This window comes from Helianthus annuus, chromosome 9 (assembly GCF_002127325.2).
Source record: "Helianthus annuus cultivar XRQ/B chromosome 9, HanXRQr2.0-SUNRISE, whole genome shotgun sequence".
Taxonomy (NCBI): domain Eukaryota; kingdom Viridiplantae; phylum Streptophyta; class Magnoliopsida; order Asterales; family Asteraceae; genus Helianthus; species Helianthus annuus.
Window position 1 is genome coordinate 180,513,155 of NC_035441.2, and position 6,429 is coordinate 180,519,583.

Below are 6,429 nucleotides of genomic sequence, written 5' to 3' on the forward strand. Positions count from 1 at the left end.
ACCCTTGGTGATATTTACTATAAAAGTTATACTGAAGAGGAACGTGGTAATGCTCCTCACCAAGCTCCCTGGGGTTTGAAGCAAAGGGACACCTTTCAAGAGTTCGGGCCTTGCCGCGATTGGTTCCTAAATTCCTTTACTCCTGGTGAGGTTAATCGGCAGAGGGCGAAGACTCATGAAGGGCTATATCGCACTTATGTGATCGGGGAGGCCAACATTCGCGCTGCTAATCATCAGATAGTTCGTGAGTGGCGGACAATGGTTAGGGAGCGGTCGGATTGGGAGAGCTACCGCGAGCGAATGTTGAAGCGTATTAGCGAGTTCGAGAAGTCCAAAGCCGCTTTTGATGAAGAGAAAGCAAAGTTTGATGCTGATAAGAAAGCGGAGGAATTGGGGCGTGAGGGCCTAAAAAACAAACTTCAAGCTGCTGAACAGCAGCTGGCTAAGGAGAAAACCGAGTTCAAACGCATATGTGAGAAAGACAATGAACGCGCGTTCGCGGCTCGTAACAAGATTGTCGATCTTGAAGCCAAGGTTGTTGAGTTGACTGCGAAGGTTGAGGATGCGCAAGCTGCACAGGCTGCTAAGGAGCAGATTGAGGTTTGTAAAACTTATACCCTTTCCTTCTGTGCTCTGTTTGTAAGATAGCCTAAGTCCTTTGTCGCTTTTTAGGTTGAGTTGGCTGATGTGAAGTTGCAGCTGTCGAGCAAAGACAAGGATCTACAGGCCAAGGATGTCGAGATCGCTGAACTGAAACGCCGCCTGAATGATCAAGTTGATAAATGCGAATCCTTGGAAATCGACCTTGCAGCGGAGAAAGTTAAGGCTGCCACTGCTGAGGAAGCGCGTGATGTTAGTACTGCCGCCCTCAATGTAGCGCAGACTAACTATTCTGAAGCTCAAGGCATCGTTGATACGCTTGTCTCTGAGGCCGAGTGGATGCGAAGCCGCGGAGTAGTGCTGGTATGCTATTCTTTTGTCCTTTGGAAGTTGTGTTAGGAGTTGTTTTTAATGCGCATTTTTCGTTGTAGGTTGCCAACTCTGTCCTTAATGCTGGAGAGCTAGATCGCGCTGTTGCTGCTTTGACAGATGCCGCGCGCGCAGTTGGTCATCGAGGAGGGTATCTGGAATGTGCGCAACATGTTGAAGAGGTATTTGGACAGGAGTTTGACGTGAGTCATTGCTCGGTGACTAACCAGGCTAGTGCCAAGTTGACACGTGCTGAAAATGCTTATGATAACCTATCACTGCCTGTGATGGACTTAGTCGCAAAGGCTCTAGAGCATGATGACTGGTGTCAGCGCCTCAAGGCCATTCTCGACCCACCGATAACTGTTGAACTATCAGATGAGGAGGAGCCAGCTGGTGATGATGGTGGAAACGATGGTGATGACGGTGGAAACGATGGTGATGACGGTGATGAAGGCGATCAACGTGATGGTAGTGATGAATTTGAATAGGCTCTGTCGACAGGCTTTGTGCCTTGTAATTTTTTGTTTGTTTTGAATGTAAACTTTTGCGCAGTCGCGCTTGTTTTAGACTGAATGAATGCTATTTGTTCTTTCCCGTTACAATTATTGCACTGTTGTTAGAAACTTTGGTTAAGTTAGCACGAATAAATGGAAGTCTCTCGTGTGAGTGCAATTGCCCGGTCTCGCGCTCTGTTCGCGGAGGACCTTGGAGGCGTTCTCATTTGAGAGCTCGTAAGTTACTGGAGTGTTTTCGTGCTAATCAGAAGTTTAACAGGCATTTGTAACGAAAGAAGTAATGGAAAACATGTCGTATGCTTTCATTGACTTGGAAAAAGGCGCTTAGGCCAACATACATTAATTGTAAAGGGCGTGTAGCCAACATAGGGAAGTAAAAGGCGCGTGGCCGACATTAGCGGGTAAAGGCGCAAGGCCGAGATTAATTACATATAGCATTTGCGCAGTTGTTGCGCATTCCACGTTCGCGGTATGATGTGACCATCCAGGGTGCGTAACTTGTAAGCCCCTTTGCCTAGCACTTCGTGAACCAAGTATGGGCCTTCCCATTTGGGTGCCAGTTTCCCTGGGCGTTCAGCATTTGACGCTTCGTTGTCTCGGAAGACGTATTCTCCTGGAGTGAAGGTACAGATGCGGACTCTTGCATTGTAGTACCTTTCCAGTTGCGTCTTGTACTTGGCTTCTCTAACTCGCGTGATTTCACGCCTTTCTTCTAGCAAATCCAAGTCAAGACGTCGCTCTGCCTCGTTGTCGATTGCGTTGACTGCTGTCAAGCGCGGGGAGGGCAGGCCAACTTCCGCCGGGATAACCGCTTCTGAGCCATAGACTAGGCTAAAAGGGGTTTCGCCGGTACTTGTCTTTGGCATGGTTCGGTGAGCCCACAAAATACTCGGGAGCTCATCCACCCAGCCTCTTCGCTTTGTGCCCAGTCGGGCCTTTATCCCATCGACGATACACTTGTTCACGCTTTCCACCTACCCGTTGCCTTGAGGATGTGCAACGGAGGAGAAAGTGTGTTCGATTTTCATCTCTTTCATCCACTTCTGGAGGTCTTCAGACGCAAAGTTGGTGACGTTGTCAGTTACAATCTTGAGTGGTAGGCCAAATCTGCAGATGATGTGTTCCCAAATGAACTTGCGCACCATCATAGCTGTAGTTGAAGCGATAGCTTTGGCCTCCACCCACTTCGTGAAGTAATCGACGGCCACTATTATAAATTTGATGGCGCCAGGAGCCTCTGGGAAGGGTCCCACCATGTCGATACGGGGATAAGATCGTTTTTAGGGCGCAGGGTTTTTGGAGAGTGTCGCTGACAGGAGTCGCATTTGCGGAGCTCCTTCAGGGCATCGACATGCATCCCTGGCCAGTAATATCCGGCATTCATAATCTTCGCGACAACCATGCGCGGCCCTGCATGGATGCCCCAGATTCCTTCGTGGATTTCCCTGATCAAGTAATTCACATCTTGGGGATCCACACAGCGTAGCAGTGGTCCCAAGAAGGATTTTCGGTACAGAATACCATCATTCATTTCGTAATGCAGGGCCTTGTTCTGAATCTTCCTCGCCTCTGCTTTGTTCTCAGGGAGTATCCCCTCTTGCAAATATTGAATTATAGGGGTCATCCAGGATGGTTGCCCTATCTCGATCACGTTGACTTGTGGTAACAGGACTGATCGATTCTTGAGTATTTCTATCCTTACATCTTTGGCAAGATGTTGAAAGGAAGTTGAAGCAAGCTTGCTCAACGCGTCAGCTGGTTTGTTTTCAGAGCGGTTGATGTGGATTACCTTGTGAGACTGGAACTGTTGAAGCAACTCTTTCGCCTGCTCTAGATATAGGGCCATAACCTCGCCCTTTGCATCGTATATACCGTTAACTTGGCTGGCTATCAGGAGTGAATCAACGTGTGCTCGTAAATTTTTAGCTCCCATTTTGATGGCGAGGCGTAAGCCTGCCAGAAATGCTTCGTATTCGGCCTCGTTGTTGGTGTTTTTAAAATCCAACTTGATGGCGTAAGTGAATTCATGGTTTTCAAGGCTCACTAGGCGCAATCCAGCTCACGCGCCGTCCTCATTTGAGGCCCCATTAGTATAAAGCATCCAAGTCTCATTTGTCGTGTCCTTTTCGGGAGTCTCCACCAGCTCACATTCTTTGATTTTATCAATTGGGACTTCTGTGATGAAGTCAGCTAGGACTTGGCCCTTGATGGCTGGGCGCGACCTGTACAAAATGTTGTGGCCCCCCAACTCGATGGCCCATTTTGCTAACCGCCCGGATGTTTCTGGTTTTTGCGATATCGTGCCGATGTGGAAGTTTGTAAGCACGGTGATCACATGCCCTGTAAAATATCTGCGCAGCCTTCGAGAGGCGTGCAGCAGCGCAAGCACCAATTTTTCCATCGTGGAATATCTCGTTTCCGGGTCTGTGAGTACCCTGCTGACGTAATAAATTGGAGTTTGGACTCCATTTCTCTCCACCAGTAATACCGACCCTACTGCCTTATCCGAAGAAGATAAGTACAGTATAAGTGGCTCTTTTTCAAACGGTGCAGTCAGGGTGGGGAGCTCGATCAAACATTCTTTCATTTGCTGAAAAGCTTTCTCTGCCTCGAGGGTCCATTTGAACTCTTGTTTCTTCACACAATTGCGCAGAGTGCTGATAAAAGGGTACGACTTCGCGGCGTGTTTTGATAGAAAGCGGTTAAGCACGGCCAGGCGGCCGGCCAACCGTTGCATCTCTTTGATTGTTCGCGGCGATGGCATTCGCTCTATTGCCTGGACTTTTTCTGGATTCACTTTAAAGCCGCCGTTTGTGACTATGAAGCCTAAAAACTTCCCTTATTCCATGCCAAAAGAACACTTGGCTGGATTCAACTTCATATTACACTGCGCAATGAATTGAACGTTTTTTCGATGTCCCAAAAAAGCCGCGCAAACCTCCATCAAGGTTGCGCGTGGAACCATACTCCTTATTCAATAAACTTCCTACCATGAGCCTTGCGCGAGTTACACCATCTCCTGCTCTACGTCGCGCGAGGGTTAGCCGACAAGAAGCTCCGATAACAGCACTTAGCATACTGAAGGAGCACACAGTCACCCCAAACCCCGCGCAGGTCAGTTACATGCTTAGCAAGAATCACACAAGGAAGCAGCGCAAAGCTGCTCCAGGTAGTACACAAGGTACAAGTGGCAGGTAAAAAGAGCCAATGACCATCCAGCAGGCTCTGTTCAATCGTGCGCCACGATCGTCTGGCGAGAAGTACTTAAGGACGCCTACGTGGCACCAATCAGAGGACGGAGACATCTGTCCCACGATCTCCACTTGTCTGCTGATGGTAGAAGGACGACAGGGCCGACAACAATGACACGTGGCTCCAATCAAGGCGCGCCAGCGCCGAAGAGCTTCTAAAAGCCACTAAACGGTCGACACCAGTGAGACAAAGAGCATATCCATTATGTTGTCAATTACCGGCCCAAGGCCCATCAGCCCATATCCTCTTACACCTCTCCGACTATAAATAGAGACCTCACTCCACAGGTTAAACATTCTACTCTCACTCTTAACACTTAATTATCCTCCCAAAGCAGTCGCTTATTCTCACGTCGGAGCCCGGTTAAGAGGGAAACCCCCACATTCCCCTCTTGACGAGTGACGGTGTTCTGTTTTGCAGGATTAAACATCAAATCGGAGCTCAGACAATTCATTAGAAGATTAACCACTATGGTAGAAACATAAACCAAACTGATTAGTTGCCTAATTAGTTCAGTGTTTCTTCAGCAATACTAGCAATTATTAACATTAATACCAAACTAAGCAATACCACAGGTCCACAACCATTGCTTTCTACCTTTGTTTTCAGCACCGGACCGAACGTCGAACATCTGGTAGGACCGGTTCGACCGGATGTGAGAACCGAATGACATCCTAAATAATATAAAAATAAGTAAGGTAAAATGAGATTTTTTTTAATCAAATTCCAGTTCGACCCCTTGAAATCTCGGTCCGATCTCCCGCTTTTCCGGTCGGACGGGACAGGACCTCCCGGTTCTCATCCATGAGGTCCGATAGCCTGAGATGGACCAGCCAAGGCCCCGGTTGATCAGCTGGTCCGGGTCTGAAAACACTGCCAGCCATCTCTGAATTAATTAAAATCGTTATGTATCATATTAGCAATTAATATTTACCATTCCGAGAATATAATTGGCCTCTATGTTGCCAGCGTTGACACACAGTTTCAAAAATTTATGAGCCTCCTCACACCAATTTTTGGCTCTTACAGCAAGAGCTTTTGAACATGATTTTGATAAAACAAATGGATGAAGGCCTAATTTATTCAGCCTCTTACATCTGAAAACAAGAAAATCCAAAAAAAATGAAACAGGTGTTTCTTTAGAATTCATCTCTCAAAAAAGTAAAAAAAAAATAGTATAAATTAAATTACTTAAACGTACGTATGTAAAACAGCTATGAAATCAGATGGAGAAGAGGCTGTAGAACTGAGCTTGCAAAGGATAAATATAACAATATCAGCATGCAATGATTCAAACAGATCTGATTGTGTTTTTCCATGCTGAAGAGGTGCCTCATTTCTTAGCTTCTTCATGGGCAAAATCTCATGAATGATGAATCTCTGTTTCTGTTGCTAAAAAAAAGAAATTAAGAATGCTTTATCTCGTTCGACGTAGAGATTTATGAATAAAACTGATTTTTTTTTCTTTAAGAAATATTGAGAGGTGTGTATCTCGAAACGGTTGATTCTTTTGTTTCTTGCCTAAGAAGTACTTTTTGAAATGGAGAAAATTATCCATTCCACCATATTTTCACCCTAAATTACACTAAAAAACATTATATTTTCTCTCTCATTTTCAATTAAATAATATTTTTTATACCTTTATCATTACCTTTTCTCTCTCACTCACTCACAACCACTTTCCAAATAT